The sequence below is a fragment of the Pogona vitticeps genome, chromosome 4 (genome assembly GCF_051106095.1).
Source record: "Pogona vitticeps strain Pit_001003342236 chromosome 4, PviZW2.1, whole genome shotgun sequence".
NCBI classification, from domain to species: domain Eukaryota; kingdom Metazoa; phylum Chordata; class Lepidosauria; order Squamata; family Agamidae; genus Pogona; species Pogona vitticeps.
In genome coordinates, this window is record NC_135786.1 from 45,929,970 (window position 1) to 45,953,384 (window position 23,415).

The 23,415-nt window shown below is 39.8% G+C and overlaps 1 protein-coding gene across 2 annotated transcripts in view; it reads left to right on the forward strand.

Moving 5' to 3' along the window:
- The window catches only part of PLXNA2 (plexin A2), a 520,505-nt gene that overhangs the window by 264,186 nt on the left and 232,904 nt on the right, over positions 1-23,415 (forward strand). The gene's annotated exons all lie outside the window — the stretch shown is intronic.

Sequence of the window (23,415 nt, forward strand, 5' to 3'; positions counted from 1 at the left end):
CAACAACAGCTGCATCATTGGTGAAGAGGAAATCCTGCATGCATTTCAGCTGGACTTTGGTCTTCACTCTTAATCTAGAGAGATTAAAGAGTTTTTGATCCTATCTATTCTGGACATAGACATCTTCTGTTGCAGTTCCAAATACGTGCTTCAGCATGACAGCAAAAAAGATCCCAAACAGGGTCGGTGTGAGGACACAGCCCTGTTTCACTCTGCTTCGGATGTCAAAGGGATCTGATGTTGAGCCATCAAAAACTACAGTGCCCTTCATTTCCTTATGAAAGGACCTGATGACGTTAAGGAGTCAAGATGGACATCCAATCTTGGGAAGTATTTTAAAAAGGCCGTCCCTGCTAACCAAATCAAAGGCCTTTGTAACATTCATGAAGGCCACAAAGAGTGGCTGTCATTGTTTCCTACATTTCTCCTGCAACTGTCTGAGGGAAAATACCATGTAAATGGTGGATCTATTAGCTTGAATTTGACACTGTGATTCTGGATAGACTCTGTCTGCGAGCACCTGGAGCCTCTTCAGTCCAACACGGGCAAGCAGCTTCCCTACAACTCTGAGAAGAGAGATGCCACGGTAGTTATAGCAGTTGCCACTGTTTCCTTTGTTCTTATACAATGTAACAATGTTTGCATCCTTCATGCCCTGTGGTACTCTACCTTCCCTCCAGCAAAGACAGAAAATTTCATACAGCTCAGTGGTGATGATCTCTTTACAGCACTCCAGCACTACAACAGGGATGTTATCTTTCCCAGGTGCCTTGCCGGAGGCAAGGAAATCCAAGGCCACTTTTATTTCTGCTAAAGCTGTTTTGCTGTCCAACTTTTCCAAGAGAGGCATGCACTCGATGCCATTTAATGCCTCTTCAGTTACTACATTCTCTCTAGAATATAGCTCAGAGTGCTGCACCCAGCGTTCCATCTGCTGTGCTCAGTCCTGGATGATCATGCCAGTAGCACACTTCAAAGGAGCAGATTTCTTTTGTATTGGACCTAAAGCCTGCTTGATACTGTCATACATTCCCTTGATGTTACCTCTGTCCACTGTTATCTGTATCTGAGAGCAGAGCTGAAGCCAATAATCATTAGAACATCTCCTGGCAGTCTGTTGGACTTTGCTACGAGCAACTCAAAGAACCTGCAAGTTGTACTCACTAGGACAGGCGTTGTATGCTGTTAAAACTCTCCTCTTTTCCTTGATGGCTGGCATCAGCTCCTCTGAATGGGCTTCAAACCAGTCTGCCATCTTTTTTGTCTTCTTGCCAAATGTGGACAAGGCAGTGTTATAAACAGCATTCTTGAAATCTTTCCATCGTTCAGGTGCATTTGCAACAGCCAGGCCTCAAAAAGTTTCCTCAAGTGCTTGGGCAAAATCCTCCACTTTTCTCTGATCGCAAATCTTGCTGATGCCAATGCATGCTCTTCCTTCCTTTTTTGTGTGACACAATCTCTTTATTCACAGTTTTATTCTGTTACACCAGGGAGTGATCAGTATCTCAATCAGCACCCTGATAACTGCATGTGATTGTAATACTAGGAAAGCTAGAGCAGTAGAGTAGTAAAACCCACGTGAAGTACAACTGTATGCAAAATGAGTGGGTGTATCCTGGAGTATAGACCCATTGGGGTTACCCACTGTAATGTAGTAGGATTCAGGTGGCCTGGGTTCAAATCCCTGCTCAGCATGGAAACTCACTGGAGCTGTGGAAAAAAACCCAGTCCTTAAATATCTTAGCTTGAAGGTCCTGTTAGGTTCTTTATAAGTCAGTTCTGATATAACAGGTTACTACAACAAAGACCCACCCCTTAATCGCATCAGCTGTGGGGTGGAAGTATATGTTATGTGCTAGAATTGATAGCATATCTGTAGTTGTTTTAGTGTGAATAGGCATATTATGTATATAAATAACTCTACAGCTAATAATGTTATGCACACGTTCAAATGCACATACTGCCCGCAAATCTTTGGTCTTGGTTTCTCTGATACTCTTGTGTTTAATGTGGGGGCTGCATTCTGACTTGAAAGAGTTCCTATTAGTGGCACAAGGCCAAAAATGCTGGAAGATAGAATTAAGAAAAGCACAGACTTCTCTGCCTAGAGCTGTATGAAGTGCAGAAAGGCATTAAAGGAGTTAGTACAAAGCAGTCAGAGATTTTCCCTGGTTACATCACGAGACAACAGAGTTACAGATCCACATGTCTCTGGGTGACCTTTACAGTCTGACCAAAGAAAGCAATTCTTCAAACTAAAGTAAACACCCAATCTTTGATTCCTTCTCAGTCCTAGAGGCAACAGTGTAAGATTCTTTAATATTTCTGAACAGCTTTTCCCAGCCTTCTTTTTCTGACTTTTCAGAAGGCTTCACAGCTACCTCCAGCTGTGGTCTGGAGATGATTTTTTTTTTGGGGGGGGGAGGCCCTGATAAAGCAACACCCATTTCTTTTTCCCCATAGACATGGGGAAAGGATGGAATAGGTGATATTGCATTATCTGTAGCACTAAACCAGCAATAAATTCCTCAGGAGGCGAAGATTCTGGGTTTAATTAGAGTTCCAGGAATCAAACCATTGTACTCTTAAAGATTCTCTGGCAACGCTCTGATTTAAAACAGTAATTTTAATAAGCATAGCTCAATTGTTAAGAGCTCAGTGAGCATCTAATTACCTTGGTTATAACTCCAAAATTGTTTAAAAATCCTTCTTTTGCCACTTAGACCTAGAAAGAGAGAGACACCTGCCCAGTAATTATTCCTTTAATTCATTTTCTGTCCTTAAATTACTGTCATTTCCGTGTTTCAGGTTATGTGGTAAGGAGGAAGAACGACCATTGGTAAAATATTTAGTGTGATATCAAATTCCAGTGACTTCAAATAGTTCCCACACAAGAGCTGAGAAATGTTTTGCAGACTGCTTGCCTTTTATCCCACATTATTATTTCTCCCAAGGTCCAAGGAGCAAGACTGGCAAAATAGATACATCATGATGTATGGACATTCTGCATGACTCTGAATCTATTGCCAGATTTTAATAGAAACATTTTATTTGCAAAGGTGAAGACAATGCATGCCTCGATACAGAAGTTCCTGGGACAGGGCAGAGCTAACATTTTGCCCCCACCCTCTTCTTTTCTTTGTTTGATCTTGATTCTGGATGTATAAAAATTCAGTGCACCAACATTTCCTCCAACACAGCCAAGTGTCAATATTCAAATCAACTGAAAGAAGAAATTAAAACAAATTATTATTGCGTAAAAAAATAAAATGTTTTGTTTGGTTTTAAAATGGAGCCATTTTGTTTCAATGTAATACTTGACATTTTCTATTTAAGTTTGGGTGTGATTTTGCTGCCAAAATAATAACAACCATCAAATCCCAAAACAGTGGGCAGAGTCATATAACTGAGAGATTCAGTCTTTCCTCACCAGTCATATTTACAGTCTTCTTTTTTTAATATTTATTTAGGAACAGGGATGGAGGGTACAAAAAGAAAGAGGGGATAGGGGAGAAGGAAAAATGGTTTTGGGGGATAGGAGAACATAAAGTATATCATCATCCAATCAATTCATATTACTAATACATACCAACTTTTTGCTTTTTCACAATTTGATTACCCTCCTGCTTTTATCTTATCATTTAATTTTAATTTTATTCTATATTATTCCAACATTGTCTGGTAACTGCTGCCATTTATACAATACATCCCATCGTTCAGTTTCTTTTTGAATTGAACAGTCTTTCAGCCCATCTGACAGAATATCCATTTTTTTCACTTCCCATATTTTCACCATAAGATTGTCTGGTTTCAGTATCTCTGCTTCCTTAAGATTTTTGTCAGAATGCTTTTTAATTTTGGAAGCTGCATAGGTCACTGGATAACTATTGCATTCATGTTACCTGGTGTCATGTCTAATACAGACGATTCTAAAGTTTGTACAACTTCATTTAAGTTTTGTTTGGCATCTACTGTCCCCTCTTTCGTCCCTTTCATCAAATCTTCTATTTTGCTAAGACCTGCATTCACTCGCTGAAACCCTGTTATTATTATCCGTTGTATATTAATCTGCCATTCCTTTTCTATTTCTTGCACCACTATTCCAGAACTTTGGGATTGAACAGACCAAGTCTCCATTTGTTCTTTTGAATTTTTGGGGTCCATCTCAGGCTTTGGGGTTTGTATAGATACCACAATAATCACCCCCTAGAAATCCTTCCACAGTTTCCACAATTTTATCAACAATCCAAACCCCTCCTCATAAACCTCCCCTTAGATCTCCCTCCAATCTTTATCCAAATATTATAATATAAAAATCAACTTTTAGCCCAGCAAATACAAAATCAAATAGAACCGTGGCACAGTTATTTCTTCTTCTCCTGAGTTCAGCAAGCTTCTATTATTAGACTCCCATGCGGTCTGCAGTCCGACAAACAAAACAACAATCACAGAGTCTCAAACTGTCCAGTAGATTGTCCTTGAAACTCGTCTTGTGATCTTCATTAACCCCTTAATGCTCTTTAGTCCAGTCGGCCACGTCAGCTCCTTTCTTCTCCCGAAAACCACCAAATTCTATTATTTATAGTTCACAAAGTCCAGGGAAGGCAAAGAGAAATGTATCCCAGCCACACTGCATCTACCAAACTCAAGTCTCTTAAATCCAGTCAGACGGTGTTGCTGTCTGGGATTCTTTTCCAGAAACATAAGATTTATTTTTCCATCTCAGACTCTCGGCTTTAGAATCAGCCTGGTGCTTTAAGAGTTCACTTAGAGCAGCTTTAGTTTCGCTTTTGAGTCAGATTGATAAGATAAACCCGCCGCTGCTTTTCTTCTTTCAGCCAAATATTTTCATTCTTATTTCAGCTTAATGAGGCTGTTTCATAAATCAGAGGCTTCGGCTTACTTACTTGTTATATATTATTAGTTTATATTGATTGCTCTCCTCTCCCCCGGTAAAGGGTTCCTCATGGCTCAGTGCCAAAAATGGCACCTGCTCCAGTCCGTGCACGGTGATTTCTTCAGAAAAAAAAAGTCCGGGTCTGCCTCCCTTTCTTCTCCTTCTGCTGCTCACCATCTGCTTCAGAGAGACTTCTCTCCTTTGATCCCCATTTCAAAAGGGGGATCCCGGACCGGAGGGTTCCAGTTTTTCCAGAGAGCTCTTCTCTGGAGTTGCTAGCAGCACCACAACAAAGCCCCGCCTCATATTTACAGTCTTGAAATGCTTTGGGTTTCTATCACTCTTCAAGCATTACTTTCAGGATCTAGGTCATCCCCTCCTCATCACCATGTTTTTCATGCAGAAAGCTCCACTTCTGGAAATAAAAAGTTTTTGCTTCTGCATTGGCTCTTCATGAAAGACGATCCCCCAGCTTCCATCTCTCCTCTGCAGATACATCATGCAGGAGGGAAAGAGGGTCATGGACTCGGTGGGGTTTGCAAAAGTCATTACTCACCATTTAGGTTTTGGTTCTATGGGTTTACACCAGTTTGGATTACAAATTGGATTTAGGCCAGAATTTTAATGAAGCAATGCTATTAAATATAATTCTTATGTGACACTAGTTAGGTTCTTTCTCAGGAAAGTGTTAAGGTGGTAGGGGATTAGATCAGCAGGAGTCAGGCATCTTATTCCATAAGCCAGTGATTTGTTTCCTGTTCTGCAGTATATCTGTGGTTTTTTACCTGCACCAGTGATCCCTTTTATACCCTAGCCCTCTTCAGGCCTATAGTATGAAAGCAATTCCTGAAGAGGACTAGAATCCAAACACACTTCAAGACGTTTAGTGGGAAAACATACTGTAGTTCATAAAATCACATGAAAGGGCTTATCTAGTCCTGTGTAATTATTGTTCCAGGCTCTGTTCTTTAGTCTGAGGAATTCCCTCCAGCTAATGTTTGATTTTTTCTTTTTTTTCTTTTTCTTCTTATATTTTTTTCTTATATTTTTTTCTTTTTTCCATTTTTCCATCTTGAATAACTTGTCTATTGATGTTTTAAAATTTTGTTATATTTTATATGTGGTTATATATGTTGGTAGCCGCCTAGAGTGGTCTTTCGACTGGATAGGTGGGGTGTAAGTAAGTAAGTAAGTAAGTAAGTAAGTAAGTAAGTAAGGAAGGAAGGAAGTAAGGAAGTAAGTAAGGAAGTAAGTAAGTAAGTAAGTAAGTAAGTAAGGAAGGAAGGAAGGAAGGAAGGAAGGAAGGAAGGAAGGAAGGAAGGAAGGAAGGAAGGAAGGAAGGAAGGAAAGAAAGAAAGAAAGAAAGAAAGAAAGAAAGAAAGAAAGAAAGAAAGAAAGAAAGAAAGAAAGAAAGAAAGAAAGAAAGAAAGAAAGAAAGAAAGAAAGAAAGAAAGAAAGAAAAAGAAATTTTGTTAAGTACCACATGAATTTTCTTGTCTTGCTTTATCCAGTTGAGCTGGAACTTCCATATTTGTCTACATCTTTTCCCTCTGACTCCTTACTCCTGCAGAGCATATGCTCTGGTCTGCTGTATGTTCTCTATACTCTGTCTCAGCGCAATGGCTGTGGTTGTTGACATAACTAGACATATAAACCAAACTGCCATACTGTTTCACATGTATCTTCCAGAACAGAATCAGAATCCCATTTCAAATCATGGCATCTCTGTCAGTTTATTAGGCAGATGCTAACCAGACCAACTGAGGTGTCATGGCAAGTTATAGTTAGCATTAAACAGAAAACACAGAAGGAAGCTGTATGCGAGGCAAGGTGGAATGTGAAAGCCAACTAGTCATTTCTGATCCTTCTTGTCTGAATTAGACAATTAGTAAGTGAAGCTAAGTAAACAAGAGATTAAATTCTTAGTGACATTGTCTTTTGGTGTTGTAGAGGACAAATCATAATGCTAAAACTGACGGTCTTATATCCTTAACATAAAATTTTGGTAGTTGCTGTGTTGCACCGACTTTTGTTACATAACATTTTTAAAACCTATCATCAAGCATCTAAAAAGAGAAAATATGTCTGTCTGCAATGAACAGTGGACTGTATCTGACTGACTGTTCCTAAACAAAGAAAGAAAGTCATAGTGATTTAAGAAGGATGGGTTATGAAGGGGGCAAAGGCAGACATCCTAGGAAACAAAAATGAACTGTGTAGTTCCTGTGATTTCAGAAGTAAGTGATTTGTAAAAACAGGATTTATTTTGACAATTCTGTATGGAAATCCTGCTTTATCATGGGGTGTTTGTGAGGGTGTCCTCTTTCCATTTAGTAGAAAAATGATACATTTTCTAGCTTCAGACATGTTGAAATTCAACATGTTCATATTTGTCTTGAAGTGGTTGCAGAATTGGGTGCTCTGGATAGTATTCACTGATGTATCGTCACTGAACTCAAAATCTAGAGAAGGTTTATGATGTCAGATAGAGCAGTCCTAAATCACCCCCCAGGAATGGGGGCTCCCTGGTTTCTTTGACACAAGTGTTACTTCAATGCTGGACTTTATCTGGAGCATGTGCACAGACGGGATTGGTTAAATAGCAACGCCTGTAGCATAGCCAGGATACTATAAAGATTTCAGCAGCTCATTCAGGTTGTCTGAGTGATGTGTCTGGAAGCAACCATGTGTTTATATAAGGCCAGAGTTTATACAGTTTATGGAGCTTTTCTGAAAATGAGGCTATGGGTGGTGCAGAGGGAATAGCTGGAGAAAATATTACTCTTGTCTGATATTTTTATGACGTTTTAGCCCATGCAGAATACATATGGGCCACACGCCACAGATTCAGCCAAGATAGAAATGATAATTATAAACTAGTGGTCTGGAGCCAAATAGTTGGCTGAAGAGTTCCAATTGAGATGTGAAATAATTCCACCACAGGATGTTGCCCACTTCTTTAGGTTCTCTCAACAGCCTTGCAAATTTCCTTTGTTTGTTCATTCTGCTCAGTTGATGTGTGTCAATTCATGCTGTAGGTGTGTGGGATTTTTTTTCTAGGGACTCTTTCTCACTGACTTGTCAATGAATTACGATTTGTTTTCTTTGTCTTCCTTTGTGACCTTAAGACCTTCTTCAGAAGCAAAGGAGCTTTCGATACATGTGTGAAGAGAGGGCTTTTTCAAAAAGTAGCATCTCTTTTTTGTCAGTAAGAAAGTAAAGAGGAATCTATAGTGAGCAAAGACACTTGATTTTTTTTTTAAAAAAAACCTTCTCATATGAAGTTCCAGGCAGCATATAGTCATGGCCAAAAATATTGGCACTCTTGCAATTCTGTCAGAAAATGCAACCCTTCTCTCAGAAAATTGTTGCAGTTGCAGATGTTTTGATACTTTTGATAATTTTGGCCAGTACATTTTTGGGTTTCTGTGTGGGATTGTATCAGATTTGACTATTCTTCGCTGCTTTTGTGCGTTGTTCCAATGCAAACCAAAGAAAAGAATATGTGAATACCAAAACATTTGCAGTTGCAACAATTTTCTGAGAGAAGGGTTGCATTTTCTGACAGAATTGCAAGGCTGCCAATATTTTTGGCCATGACTGTATATATCCCCCCCCAATACACCATTTATCCTGATCATAGCACAGTAGTGCATAGATAAGATACAGTAGCACAGCCATAACTGTGTAAAGGGGTGGAAAGCTTGGCCCTCCCTACTATTCAGTGTTGGCAAGGCAATTCTTAAGGCAGGAATGTTGTCTTTGTTTGTAATTTCACTCCATGATTTAAGATCCTGGAAAACCAATGGCTTTTCCAATTTCATCTGAAGCGTAAGTGGTGTGGTACTTCCATACACAGCATCCTAGCTTCTGTGTTGCACTGATTTGCTTTTCATGCACCTGTCCAACCCTTTTGAAAAGCTAAACCTGTGATGGCCCTATCCAATTCTATAAGTTCACCATGCTTTGTTTTCCTTCTGAATCTACCACTAAATATTTTACTTGTGACCACAAGCTACAGTGCAGGGCTCAGCAATTTATGGCCCTCTAGATGTTGTTTGAGCCTGAGACTACTTTCCTAGACAATCACAGCCAATTTAAATCTGTTAACTAATAAGAAGTTCGAATCTGCATTTTTATTTCCCTGTGCACATCCTCGCATATATCATTTATATGTGCATTTAATTTTATTTTATTACAAATTCTGTAGTATGTTAACAGCCAAGTGTGAAGTTAAAAAAAAAGTAAGGCTAGGATTTTCAGGCTGGTAGGTTGACCTACTATTTCTGTCCATTTCCCCCCTCTTTTATATGTTTCTACAAATGCAAAAGACTTAAGGTCAAAAGACTGACTCTTAAGTAAGTATGTATGAGAGTTCAGCTTAAGATAAAAAGTGGGGATGTCAGACCCCAGATAGGATGCTTGACTCTCTCAAGAGTCCTACAGAGGTATATAGATCTCTTGGGCAAAGATCAGAAGCCTGTATTCTTGCACAGCTGGCATTAAGTTTAAATGGAAATCCCAGTGTGACCCAGAGTTATGTTATGTTCCCTTCTTTATAATATTTCCTTGTTTTTTGGATATTCTTTACTTATTTTTCAGTCCCGAGTAGAATAAATGGCTAATAAGTCATTTTCTTCATTTTACTGATAAAGCACAAGCAAGCATATCTAAGAGAATACATGGATGTTTGTCTGAGTAAATGTTTGAAAATTCAAAACTAATTTAAAGATCTTAAAATCCTTAAATTGATAAACTTGAACTAAAAAACGAAGATGGATATATGGGTATATGTGTTCTAGTATTAAGTACTAGCATCCATATTTGGCCATTCGTTGTACAAGAGAATACAATTGATGTTACATTTGTCCAGGAAACTCTGCGGGCAGGGGAAGCATTCTTTGTAAGTTCCAAGTATATGGGCAGGCTTGCTGCCTTCCAGCCCTCCCGCCCTGCTTTCTGGACCAGCTTCTCACTGCTCAGTCTGGTAGTCCTAAAGTACTGCAAGATCACTGCTTGTTTTCATTTCTTATTTTCCTTCCGCAACTAATTCTGGGAGGAAATGAAAGACTCCTGTAGAGGCTAATAAGGAAAGGGGGAAAAAGGCTTAGTTGAAGCACACAGGTGGAGAGTCAGTCATCTTCTCTGCCTCTCGTAGGATTTGTAGGTTTATTTCAACAAAGTTTTTAAAAAGTAAAAGTGGCAGGGCTGGTTCTTATTTTTCTGGAAAGCTCTTGACATTTGCTATTCCAATGGCTCCCTGCATACAAACTGGACTCTGCTAACGTGCCTGTCACAAAATGTGTCTTACACAACTTTAATGTTCCCTCCAGGTTGGGCAACGATATATGCGGAACCTGGAAGGTTACTAAACCTTATAACAAGGTTGCAGAGAGGAAACACAGACTATGCTAGCTGATATCACGCTACTTCTTGCTTTATGCTAATTTCTTTCTCTTGCAGTTCCTACCACAGCTGACAGTATATGCTTCTATACTAGTCTCACTCTTTCCCCCACTTCTCCCTCCCCTCCTTCATTGGTCATATAACTTGCTGCACATTGTGATGTCTAATACTCTCCTGTGCATGTGTAAAGGTACTCAGTATGTGAAGCCATGCCTGTGGCTACCTCAGCCTTTCTTCCCCGAGTGTTGCATTTCATATGATTTCACTTCTTTTATGTCTTAGCGGAGTGAGGGGAGTTATGATAATAGCATGCTGCCTTTCCATCATGCCATCATAGCATCAGAGAATGTACACTGTGAGTCAAATATATCAGACTTATTATGGGGCCAGACTGTGTGCTCAGGATTAGTTGTGGCTTTCCACTTATTTTATTGATAAATTGTTGTCATGGGGCATGCAGTTAATGCCCAAGGGAGAGGATAAGAATATTGTTTTGCTGGAGATGTATTCAGCTTAAGCATGAAACAATATTTCACTATGGGGCAACAAAAGCAAGACTGCAGTGGCAGAAGGGGGGGGGACTGGGCAGACCGTGAGAAAAAAAGGCTGGGTTGGGAAGAAGTTCTACCCTCATGACACCCACTTGGGGCACTATAGCCTAAACAAAAACACCAATCTACTAGAACAGTGGTTCCCAACCTTGGGCCTCCAGATGTTCTTGGACTACATCTCCCAGAAGCCTTCACCACCACCTCTGCTGGCCAGGATTTCTGGGAGTTGAAGTCCAAGAACATCTGGAGGCCCAAGTTTGGGGACCACTGTACTAGAAGACTGAGACATTGACAATAGGAAACTAGACACCAAAAATGCACAGAAGTAGTTCATCATATTGCTTCTTGCTAATTCATTAAAAGACATACACGGGAATGAAGAACAAATCATATGTTTTCCAGAGAAACTCTAAAACACTTCACAGGGGTAAAATGTAATAAACTTTCCATCTGCTTTTGCAGAGAAAGGTCATTATACATTTAATAAAGTCATGAAAGGGAACTTATCAAAAGCTATGGATATTTCCAATGACTTGCATAGACAAAGGGGCTTCCCTTCCCCCATTTTCAGATTCAGTCGCAGCAAAACAGAAATGAATTCAATTGATCCTTAGGGTTCAATGCTCTGCCTTGTCAAACACATGCTGGATAATGGAACAGATTTCTGCAGTATACTCTGAACTCCTCATTGTAATTGTAAATCATGGGCAGAAATGATTGGCAAAAGATGGGGGAAATCACTGAGGAACAGCACTGCAAAAAATGCTGAGCAGTAAGCTACCAGACACATATGGCTCTATGGGAGTACATCTTTTTCAATAAGACTTCCTGAGAGATACAGTTGTGTTCAAAATTATTCAACCCCCAATGCTGTAAAGGGGTTTAGGGACTATAGTGTACATTTGGAATTGTATTCAGAATGAAATCCTACAAGGACGTTTTAAAGAACCAAATGCAACTAAAATAACATCAATTGTTTATGTAATATAGTAGTAAATGTTTCTTTTGTGGTTTCTTCATTGCCACAATTATTCAACCCCTTAAAGACTACCACTCTGAAGAAGAGAGGTTCATTCAGGTGTTTTCGATCAGGTATTGAAAACACCTGTGGATGTCACCGAGCACCAATCAAGCATAATAAGCACCAATTAGGCAGCTTTAAAATGACTGTGATACTCAGCTCCTTCTAGACATTTACTGGTGTGGTTACAAACATGGTGAAGTCAAGAGAATGGTCCAGGAAGACAAGAGAAGAGGTGATTTGTCTTCACAGGAAGGGCAATGGCTATAAGAAGATTGCAAAGAAGTTAAACATACCAAGAGACACCATAGGAAGCATCATTCGCAAATTCAAGGCAAAGGGCACTGTTGAAATGCTACCTGGTCATGGAAGAAAGAAGATGCTGACTTCGACTGCTGTGCGCTACCTAAAGCGTAGAGTGGTGAAAAGTCCCCGTGTGACTGCTGAGGAACTGAAAAAAGATTTGTCAGATGTGGGTATAGAAGTTTCAGCTCAGACAATAAGGCGCACACTGCGTAATGAAGGTCTCCATGCCAGAACCCCCAGGTGCACCCCCTTGCTGTCTCCCAAGAATAAGAAGAGTCGACTGCAGTATGCCAAAAGTCATGTGGGCAAACCACAAAAGTTGTGGGATAGTGTTCTGTGGACTGATGAAACAAAATTAGAACTGTTTGGGCCCATGGATCAACGCTATGTTTGGAGGAGGAAGAACAAGGCATATGACGAAAAGAACACCTTGCCTACTGTGAAGCATGGCGGAGGGTCAATAATGCTTTGGGGCTGTTTTGCTTCTGCAGGTACAGGGAAGCTTCAGCGTGTACAAGGTACCATGAATTCTCTTCAGTACCAGGAGATATTGGATGAAAATGTGATGCAGTCCGTCACACACCTGAGGCTTGGGAGACGTTGGACCTTTCAACAGGACAATGATCCCAAGCATACCTCCAAGTCCACTAGAGCATGGTTGCAGAGGAAAGGCTGGAACATTTTGGAGTGGCCATCGCAGTCACCAGACTTAAATCCGATTGAGAACCTCTGGTGGGACTTAAAGAAAGCAGTTGCAGTGCGCAAGCCTAAAAATTTGACTGAACTGGAGGCTTTTGCCCATGAAGAATGGGCGAAGATACCCGTAGATCGCTGCAAGACACTTGTGTCAAGCTATGCTTCACGTTTAAAAGCTGTTATAACTGTAAAAGGATGTTGTATTAAGTACTAAGATTGAATGTCACTTGGGGGTTGAATAAAAACTAATAATGATGTGAGCACAGAAAAGACATTTGTGGTTATTTCATTATAAACTTAAGGTTATATTTCTCTGACCTACAAGTGCCTCTTTCATGTAAATGTAAGCAAGATGACTGAATGATCAAAATCAATGTCAAAATGGCCAAAACATTCAATTTCAGTGGGGGTTGAATAATTTTGAACACAACTGTATATACTTAAGCTGACCTAAGTCTCCTTTTTTTTAACCTTTTTTACATGTCCCTCCACAAAGGAAAGTAATCTCTCACCCACATGTCCCTTTTAATATTAAAATCAGAAGTTATAAAAAAATTACTTTTAAACATACAATTACAATGATAGTTCAAACTGCAGCTGCTATTTTAGTTACAATTTTAAAAGAAAAACTTTACTTTGTTTCTTTTTCAAAAGTATATAAAGTAGTTGCTTTTTGACACTTTAAAGATGTAAATGTTATAAGCTGCTCACCCTCCACCTGTACACCTCAGTACTGACAAAGAAGTATGAAGCTGCGGTATGAGACACATCACAAGAAATTGTGTCAACACTGTATCTCCACCGTTTAATGGGGCCACATAAGTACAATGATAAAAGTAAATTTTGAAAAAAATAGTTGTTACACCATATAAAGAATGAAAGTAAAATTTGGTAAGTTATAGTGGAAATGTAAGCTAATTATTTATTTTTCACTATTAAAAAACAGAATTGATATTAATGTTTTATTTTTGGTAATAAGCTTCTTCCAAGCTCTGGCTAAATTAGGCCTGAACCTTTGCTTTCCAAGTTTATAATGAACAGGGCAGACAAATAATGATCAGTTGTCTGTGACATGGATTTGACCTTTGACTGCTTGAAGAGGAGGAGTCCTTGTTTGTATCTTAGAGGGGCATCTGATGAAATGAGTCTGAATGATTCTTGGTAGCTAAGAAAACTACAGTATTCTATTTCATACATCTCATTTCATCTGGTCCTAGAAAAGACATCCCCCATCTATTTCTCTGTTACTTCAACATGTTTCATAGAGTTCCTAAAACAACTAGGATGATTCACTGTGAGTTGTGGTAAACCACAGGCAGGCATTGGTTTCCCTTAGTTGTTCTGCCAGAATGCTTATATAGTGCTCTGAATCTTTATTTAAAAATTCTGTTCTATTTCATGTATTCCCTTTAGGGAACAGCTTGAACAGGATTACCATAAGGTGAAATAATTTAGATGAGACTGTTGAATTAATGTATGGAATTTGTGGCCACCAGATGTGATGATGGCCTCGGGTTTAAAAGGTTTTAAAATGGGATTAGATAGATTTATAGCAGACAAATCTGTCATTAGGTATTAGCTATGACAACAGAATAGAACATTGGGGTTCAAAGGTAGTATAGATGGGAGAGAACAATGGAAGAGGGTTGTGGTTTTTCTGGGCACACCTACTTGTCCAATATTGGACAAAGTACATTGGAGAAGATAGAGTTATGGTTTCATGTAGCAGATCTCCTCTTATGATCTTAAGCTGCTCAGCTTCTTACTTTGGGAAGATGAAGTGGGAACTGAATTTCCCCTATGCTAGTGCCCCCCCCAATGTGTTGGACTACATACCCCACCATGTTCGGACGTTGGTCATGGCGGCTAGGATGATGGACACTTGGACAGCACCAAACTGGAGATGGCTGAAGTAGGCCAGTTCAGATAAACTGAACTGAGTTCTAAATAACCAACATTTGTGCTAGAATTTTGGTATGTATGTATGTATGTATGTATGTATGTATGTATGTATGTATGTATGTATGTATGTATGTATGTATGTATGTATGTATGTATGTATGTATGTATGTATGTATGTATGTATGTATTTGTTGTAAGCCGCCTAGAGTGGTCGAAATGACTAGATAGGCGGGGTATAAATACAATAAATAAATATGTATGTATGTATGTATGTATGTATGTATGTATGTATGTATGTATGTATGTATGTATGTATGTATGTATGTATGTATGTATGTATGTATGTATGTATGTATGACTTTTTAAAAGTCACCAGTGAAGGGGCCAGATAAATTGCAGGAGGAAGTTCATTCCACAGCTGAGGAGCAACTGCCAAGAAGGCCCGGTTTCTCATCTTTTTTTTCCCCTTCCTGATAAAGGCCTTTCCTGATAATCTTAACACTCAAGCAGTCTCATAAAGGGGGGCACAGTCCTTGAGATAGCTTGGAGCTGTTTAGGGTTTTATTAGTTAAACCACCACTTTGAATTGTGTCTGGAACAGATTGGTAGCAGGTGGCGCTGCTATAACTGGGGGGTTATGTGATCCCTGTAACCAGCCCCAGTTAACAATCTGGCTGCAGCTTTTTGGACCCAATGAGGTTTTCAAGCACTTTCCAAAATCAGCCTCACATAATAATCCAGCGAGAATGTAACTAAGGCATGTGTCATTATGTCCAGATCAGACCTCTCCAGGATCCTTGAGATATCACAAAAGCAACAATTGTAAAATTGATAAAGATGCAGAGACTATATGATGAATTTAAAGACCCATGTGTATAGTCCATGTGTAGCTCTATGACATGGGAGATAATGAAAAAACAGGGATGCCTTTGGGCATGTCTTAATGGCATGTCCTGAAGTCATGAGAATGAACCTCAAAAAATACGTCTGCCAATTTGCTTGAGATTTCTGGTCCAATAACCAAGATCTGGAGGATGGAGGCCAAAACCTAATTCCATGGTCAAAATCTGCGATCTCCCGAGTATTTATGACTGTAAACAACCACCAGTCCTAATTCATGCATATTCATGCAGAGTATGGGTTCTGCTTCAGAAATACCAGAGACTTTGTTCAACTGGTCCTTTATATGAGAGACCTCATTTGCAAGCAGGTAAATGGTCATGAGAATAGCAGTACCAGTGATGGGCTGTCATGGGAAGTATAGCAGTAACTACTACAAGTTGGGCATTGGTAGTAGACAGCAGTGGAGAGAGCCATCTAGGGGACTGGGAGCAGGAGCACAATTTGCCACTCCTGGCACTAGGAGGCCACTAACGGAGGTGGCCTCCTCAATTAGACTAAAGGTCAGGCTGATCCTGTTGAGAGTCTAGATGCATTGGTAATCATGAAGCTTTCCCCTCTTCCAAGTCTTTGTGTGTTAGAGTGGATGCTTTTCTGAATCTCAGTTTCCTTTGTCATGTGATTCAAGGTCTGCAGAAGAAAAACATACATTACATTATGTTTAAATTATGCTTTTGTTGCCCTGTAGCCCACAGGGATTAGATTCTACATGCTGTTCTCTTTGTTGCATCATCAGATTTTACTATCTGTGCACATGCAAATTTTGAAATTAGTCAGAATAACAGCCAGCCAGCCAGATACAAATAGGGCCAACAGATAGCTTCCCAAAATGTGCCTGCAGGTGTTAGTTCATGGAGGGAAATTTATTTGAAATGCAAATACAACTTTACTAACTGGTGTGGTTCAAACTTGCCAGTAGCTCATATTTTTTGTAAGACTGAGTCCAGATGCCTTCAGCACTGTGACCTGCTGGATTTATATATGTGTACCTGCCTCTTTATTGTTTGGAGACTCAAATCTACAAACTTTGTATATTCAAATACCGGAAATACTTGTGTGCCCTTTTCTGCATTGGAGAAATTGTTGCTTTTTCATAGAAATTTAAAAGAACAAAACCACAATTTAATTATCCTCCATCTCAAAACAGGATCAACACCATCATCACAATCAATATGTGAAGACATAAATCCATTTAGTCCAGATTATAGTTAGATAGTCAGTACATTCTATAAAAGTAATTAAACAGTGCTTCCAGCTGATGTGTACAAATACTGATTTTCCAGTATTTTGTGTGGAGATAATGCACACAAATAATGTTGCATAGAAACATAGAAAAGTGAAGTTGGAAGGGATTTACTGGCCATCAAGCCCAACCCTCAGTACAGAAATAATGCATAGAGAATAGATTATCAGATATATAAGATATTAAGAGCTGGACAAAATTCATTCCGCAGTTCATCTCACAAGCTCTGTGGTTGTGGAGCTGTGAGTTCATTAAGTTGAAGAAAGGTTATGGGAGTATAAGAGATTCAGTTGAGATAAAATTCAGGAGGAATTGAGGGAGAATGCCTATAGCTGGAGTTTTCAATTAAGAAGGGAAGAGATAGTTAAGGAAACTAAAGTTGACCAAGAGACAGACTAAGTGGCAGGAAAAGTCAGCAAGAAGGAACTACAACAGGAAAAGTAAGTCTTCAGGGTCCAACATCAGGTATCCAATCCATTAAAAAAAGTCATCAAAAAGAATGGAAAGTGTATACAAATACCAACAGAGCACAAACCCACCTGAGATCTGAACTGAGCTCAGTAATGAATCAAAGTGAGCACTGTGGATCTGAGCATGATAGAGACAGAGAGATTTATGTGGAGAGTCTAGATGAGGGGTTGTTGTTGTTTAGTTGTTTAGTCATGTCCGACTCTTCGTCGGCCCAAGGGCCCTTTTTCAGATGTGCGGGTAACCTAAGTACCTTAGTGTGAGGGTTCAGTGGTTACCTCAGGCTTACCAGACACAAACACTGGAGGTGTTTGCTCTTGAAAAACAGAACTAGGGTTTATTGGAACATCAAACAGTGAGGTATCAACATTAAACTTGTCAGTGTTCTTTCCTCCCACCACCAACGGGTCAAGCGAGGGTGTCCACGCTTCTTGCAAAAAGGGGTTGAAACTTGGATCGTACCAAGGTCCTTTGGCAAATGGGTTAACGTCACCCGGTCCCTTCACTTCAATGTCCACCTCAATCAAGGGTAAGGTCTCCTCCTCTCCCCTCTCCAGGTCGAAGGGGTCGGCTCCCTCAGAGTAGGGGTCCCAGGGTCTGGTGAATACCTCCTCTGGCGAGCCTCCTCCAGACGCCATGCTCTCCTTTCCCTCTCTTCTCTCTCTACTTTCTCTTTTTCCTCCCTCAAACACCTCCTCCACTCTCTATCCTCTGTTTCACCCCAGTATGATGGTCTCTGTTTCACCCCAGTATGATGGTCTTCATCTTCGATAGTCTGCCTCTTCCTGAGGCACCCTAACCTTTTCACATCTCCCTGTCCAGGGGTCTTCTACCCAGATTAATTCCCAATCCCCGGGTATCTTATCTTTCTCCTCCCCCAACTCTCCATGCCCCGCCTCCACTAACGGTCGCTCATCCACCCGGGTTCCCGCCTTTTCTGTCCTGGTCTGGGTAGCTACAGACATCTTCTTTATACCCTGCTCCAAACCCCCCGTGTCTACCCCCTGGTGTCTGAACGCGACGCGGGAAGTCGTAGGTGCTGTCTGTGTCTCTTTTTCTTTCTTAACTGAGGACGACACTCCGGCGAGGACTTCTATAGCCTCGCCTCGGGTCTCACACTTAGTCTCAAGGGGAAAAAGTAAATAGGTATACAAAGCATATTTATTTATTTCATTTTCATTTTCTTAAATTTAAATCTATATTTATACATTGTAAAGGTGGCTAGTGGCTATCATGGGATTTTGTTCAGTGAAACATGGATTTAACTTTTTAAAAAGTGTGCTTTAACTGAAAAAAAATGTACAAACACACCCATCAGCTACTACAAAGCGAGAAATCCCTATCCACAAAACAATTGCAAGAGACGTTTAAGCCATAAGGCCATGTTGCCTTTCGCTTACTGTTTCAAAGGCACTCCTTGTTGGTCTACAAGAAAAGGAACACCTAACAAGCCACAGTGGAATTGTCAAAACAAATATCATTCGTTACTTTTAAAAATTAATCCAGCTCTTTAAGGTTAGCATAAATATGCATACTTAGTGACTACCATAATGTCAATGTAGGCAGTCATATCATTACTGTTGACTATGTGACAAGTTGACCTTTAAGGACTAGTCAAAGGTGTATTGGACACAAGGCTGAAATAATGTCTTTTGGGACCCAGCAGTATTCATTTCAAAAAGAAGACAGATGAACACTTACAGCTTGGTGACTGTGTGTGTTTGAGTGCGCATGACTGCATGTGCGCCACTGAGTGAATCAAAGCTTCCTACAGTTCTCAAATAGCAATATTTATTAAAAGAAATACTCCCCCCCTCACAGAGGCACCCAATATATTTCAGCCAAAACCACAGAAATATAGTGCCAGCCTTCTCCAGTGATTTCTTATGGTTACATGAGTTACATTGCATCAGCTGAACCTTCTCATTTGTGGAATGTCTCAGTCATTCCATCTGAAGGAGTAGATGGGCTTGCATAGTTAGCCAGTTTTTCAGGTGAATACAATCTCGAGGTAAAATCAAAGAGATTTTCACATGTAATTTAGGACTAAAATAGAAAATATAGTTCACATGACTTTAGAATGGTTCCTTCTTTCTATGGGCCAAGCACAGTAAGGGAAAAAAAAACCTTCATCATCTGCTTCCATAGGTTTCAGGTTGCTGCCTGAAGTTCTGGGGAACTGTTTTGGTTCTCCAGTTCTCCAGGTTAGGAGACAGATCTCAGGGCGACCACTGCCGAAGAGGAGAAAGTTTGATGTTCTCAACCTTGGGCACCCACCTTCATTTTTCCAAACCTAGCATGAGGACACATTTTTTTTTGCCTGCCAAAATAGACTTTCTCTCTTCATTCGGTGTTGCCATATTATCTGGCTAGCCATGTTTTACCCTGATTCTGGACCCCTTTACCTGTCTTCCTTTAATATGAATCATTTGTGTTTTAGATGCTATATTTCAGTAATCGATGAAAGAACATGAAAACAAACAAACAAAAAAGCTTTCCCCCCCCATGTAAACATGAGAAGACCATCCCCGATTGGTACTCAAAGCTAGGTGTCAAAGATATGAATCTATGTTTTTCTTTCTGTTGCCCCTGAGCCCCAATATGTATTTAGAAATAATGATATATTTTGAATTGGAAATGACCTTCAATAAATATCAAATTTCATTGGTGGTGTTTAAGCAGAATCTTAAAAACAAGAGCACAGGGCATGTGCTCTTGTTTTTATTCTTTCTATATTTGTACCATATAAAACACAAACTGCAACAAAATGACAAGTTGTGCCTATGTATCTGGATTTTATGACTCCTTCCAGACCAAATAGTCATGTTTTTTTTAAGGAACGAAAGAAAATATCACACAAAAGTTCATCAACTTTCAGCTCCTGCTCACTGAGTGATAGATAGCTTTAATTACATTGAATTACTCAGCATCTCCCCAGAACTCCCCAAAGTCATTAAAAATAGATTTTCTGTTTGAACTTCTCTCACCAAGACAGGTCTCCAAGGCGGTGTGCCACTGACGGGATGCCCCATGGGTTGGCTCCTAGTCATAGAGGTCAGCTGCTTGTTTGGTAGCAGTCACAAAGGCGGAAATGTAGGAATAGGGAGGAATCCAGGATTACTCAAAGCACACAGGCACACACAGAGAGACAGAAGCAGAGAGAGAGAGAGAGAGAGAGAGAGAGAGATTTAATAATTTCTAGGACTATATTATTCAGCCTGTTTGATTTGCAGCTCTGGTGGCTAGTCGAGGAAAGAAGTGATTTTAAATGTAAGGGTTTGCAGAATATCCCCATAGGGTTTGAAAAAACAGAGCCAATCAGGCAATCAAGGAAAACAGTAATGAGCCTTTATCATTTAATTACTGAGTAGGAAGTTCTGTAATTAGGGAAGTGAAAAATGAGGCCCAAAGCTTGCTATGTCAACTGAACAAACAAAAAGGTTGCTGTATGCTGACTTTCCCATAGAAAAGTGGAAGGAAAGAGCACCAGGTACATACTGGCACCTTCGTGCTTGCAGGGATTAATCATTAGAACAGGTTGTGAAAATGCTGAAAATGGAAACAATGTGAACAGTATGAAAAGCTGTTGTGCATATAACTTGGCAACCCTTGTTCCATACTTGTTCATTTCATTTGCTTTTTATTAGTTGGTTTAAAAAATTATAACTGAAGAAGAAGTAGAACACAGGGAGCATTAATTGTTTATTCAGGCGTAGGTCTGAAGAGATGTCAATCTTTGGAAAGAGATGTGCAGCCATTTTGCCCCCCACCCCACCCCTGCCACTAAAAACTGGATTTATTTAACAAAATATAGAGAACATGGTATTTCAGTAATTGACATTCATTTAAAAAGCAATACAATGCATTCTAAATATAGAACTTGTCTGAATTGCTAACGTAAGTAGGTAATTTTCTTTTTTTAAAAAAAAAATATCATCATGGTTGGTATTACTTTCCTTGTAGAATTTGTATGCCACTACATAGAGGGGGGAAATAGTTGCAATTTAAAGAGGAGGTGGTGGTGGAGACAGAGGAGGAGGGAGGAGGAGAAAACAGAACACAAAACCTTAGAGTTAAAAACAGTGTATGTGACAGCAAAAGAGAAGTTAGAGATCCACAAGCAGGATGCCAATTTCAAGTAACATTTTGATGCAGATATAAAGATGGATGCCACTTACAGAAGGACATTTGAGATCTGGCTTTGGCTTTGTTACCCAGTATTGGAGACACATGCTTCACTTAATACATGATGATGCTCAGGTGGTCATGTTATTCAGTTGGTCATTAGAATAAGACTGTGGGCATTCACATCTCTTTTATACATAGATATTGGACCCCTGATCAACAGAGAGTGCAAATCACATGTTCCCTAACATGTTGCATGTGATATGCAGCCAGGGCAATCCAAATTGATCAAACTAAGTATATGTACACTAGCCCCCAACAGTCATAAGTTAAATTTGGAAAGATTTTGTTTTGATTGTGTGACAATAAAATGAAGATGCTTGTTATTTTTATGTCCTGTCGCATCATTTCTGAGGTATAGCAATCTTGTGACCACTGAAAAGTTCTAGGTTTAACAGACCCACTCAGACCTTGCAAATTAAAAGTCATGCCTTCCTTTACCAAATCAGTTCTTCATATGTTATGTCTTCATCTTGCTTGGTTGTTTAGTTGAAATGGAACTTGAAACAGATATAGAACACACACACACAGAGAAAGAGAGAGCCTGGAATCTAATTCTAAGAGTCACACCTCCTGCTTGCAGATGAAAAAATATGGCAGAAAATTACCATGATGGCACTTCCAGGCTCCTGCTAGTTTCCTGCTCTCCACATTTTTCATTTTACACTGGTTCAACTCCTCTCTTGTCTGTCTAATTTCATTGCCTTAAGTCAACATTTATCCATTTCATTGGTTTTGCAGACACACGCCGTGTTTCAGTCACAGTTGTTGTTTTTCCTCCATCATGTGGCATTTCACATGCAAAACCACTTTGATCTCAGGATGATAATTACAGTGACAGGAAACAGTATCAAAACAACAAAGACACAAATAAGTGTGCTTCCATTTTGCTTTGTAAAAAAGCAAGAACACACAAGCTCTTTTCCCCTTTAGGACTTCAGAGCTAGGAGCAGTGAGATAGAATTATGTTGATAATATGTAAATTCAGTGGCAGTTCTGTTCTCAATCAAATTTTGTGTGTGATGGAATGAAAATATCATAATATGTTTGTACTTTGTGGATAAAAGTGAAGAGGGTTTCTTAGTTGTTATAATGAGCCAATTTAAGCCATACATTGATGTTTATCTTTTCCCATGGAAGAGTTCAAACGCAACCTGTTGTCTCTCTGAGAAGTTAAGTGTCAAGAGGTAATGACACAAACAATAGGTCTAGAGAAGGGGAGAGAGGAGAAGAGAAGAGTACCTGTTACACAGGAATATAGTGCTTCCCACTAGAGCTGGTATGAAGTGTAGGAGAGACACCTTTCTTCAGACCAGAAAGCAAATAGGAGGCAAATTGTTTTCATTTATTTGTCTGTTGATTTCAGCACCATAACCACAGCTTGACTAAAAGTTTTATTGTTGGACTTGGGCCCTTCTCCTCCACCACCTAGCCCGCTTTCCCTCTGTTTTGAATGCCATAAGAGCAGTGCCTGTGAATGTTATTTTCTCAGACTGCAATTCCCAGAGTCCTCCAGCCAGCATTGACACTGAGAGTACTGTTTGGAGATTATGGGAATCACAGAGCCTGTCCACACTGGCATATATTTATGGTACATGGATTGCTGATGGCACTGTTTGGATTGGGGAAGTGGGGGAGAGACCATGCCTGCTTGTGTTTCTACTTAGAACAATCCGTCCTTCTCTTTAAAGAGCTCACACCCTTCTGATACAGGGCTAGGACATGCATTCTTTTTAGCACAAATTAGCATAATCCAAAATAGCTCTTTGTTTAGCCTGCACGGACAGGTACCTCGCACCAAAAATAGCACTGGGGTGACATTAATTGTGGTGACTGTCTT